This window comes from Chelonia mydas, chromosome 12 (genome assembly GCF_015237465.2).
Source record: "Chelonia mydas isolate rCheMyd1 chromosome 12, rCheMyd1.pri.v2, whole genome shotgun sequence".
Taxonomy (NCBI): domain Eukaryota; kingdom Metazoa; phylum Chordata; order Testudines; family Cheloniidae; genus Chelonia; species Chelonia mydas.
Genome location: NC_051252.2, coordinates 302,135 through 303,229, shown reverse-complemented (window position 1 = coordinate 303,229; position 1,095 = coordinate 302,135). Strand labels below are relative to the sequence as shown.

Sequence of the window (1,095 nt, the reverse complement as noted above, 5' to 3'; positions counted from 1 at the left end):
CAGCCATGTGCATGCTGGGGTGGCCACCTCCCCATTGATGAGACCTGGTGCCACCATCTTCCTGGAGCTGCAGCCTGCCCTGCTGCCATCCCTGTCTGTGTTGCTGTTGTCTTCTCTAGCAGTTGACTGGAAGGTGCACATTGGCCCCATGCCATGTAGCCATGTTGTCTCGAAGGGCAAGACACCCTTTATTCCATAACATAATTAAGGAAAATATTTCTCAATGAACTCTCAGTAAAAGGTCAGAAACAGCCAGTGTCCGCATCATGCTAAGGGCATTGGTATTTTCTTTAAATTTGCCAGACCAACCTAACTAACATCTAACACACATTTGAACCTCTTCTTTTCACACCATTGCTGATCCTCAGGCTCTGCTTTGTCTCCAGACAGATCGATTCTCTTTCAGAACGGCCTTGCTCTTTCCATCTGTTTCGTTCATTGACACGTTGGAGTAAACACTCCCCTTCACTCTGTTCTCAGACAAACACTAGTATTAACTGTTTGGTACTGATGGGTTTAGAAAGCGTTTGTCGAGTGGAAGATGACATTTGTGGGGGATTCTTCCCAAGATCCAGTACTTTGTGTTCCAACATCTCCCAGCTTCCTTGGTGAAAATAAGACCAAGGTTTCCTTGCAATATAGAAGAAGAAAGCAGCTTTTCACCCCAGATGGGACTTGAACCCACAATCTCTGGCTTAAGAAACCAGTGCCTTATCCATTAGGCCACTGGGGCCCTGCTGCATAAGTGAAGGAGCAATGGAAATTCCCTCTTATAATTGCACATTCCTCACATTCACTTGGAACCAAATACTCCCTTTATGCACTTTACAGAACTGTCTGCCTCCCCTGGCAGCGAGGCAACGGGGCAGGTCACTGACAGAGCTGAGCACCACCTTTCTGCCAGCCATCTTTAGAGAAGAACCCCACCCTAGAGTCACACCTCCCTCCTCCAGCACCTCCATGTCTGTGGCTCTGAGTGCCAGTAGGATGATTGGGGGGAATCTGGGGTGGGGAGGGGGGTCAGGTCAGCCTGTAAGGAGTAACCAGGTGGGGCAGACCCAGGGGGAGGCTGCGGGCTGCTGTACAATTGGATCC

At 49.4% G+C, this 1,095-nt stretch overlaps 1 non-coding gene across 1 annotated transcript; it reads right to left on the bottom strand.

Moving 5' to 3' along the window:
- Positions 1-660: 660 nt before the first annotated feature.
- Positions 661-733, bottom strand: TRNAK-CUU. The gene has a single exon. It is a non-coding gene; the product is annotated as a tRNA-Lys (tRNA).
- Positions 734-1,095: the final 362 nt, after the last annotated feature.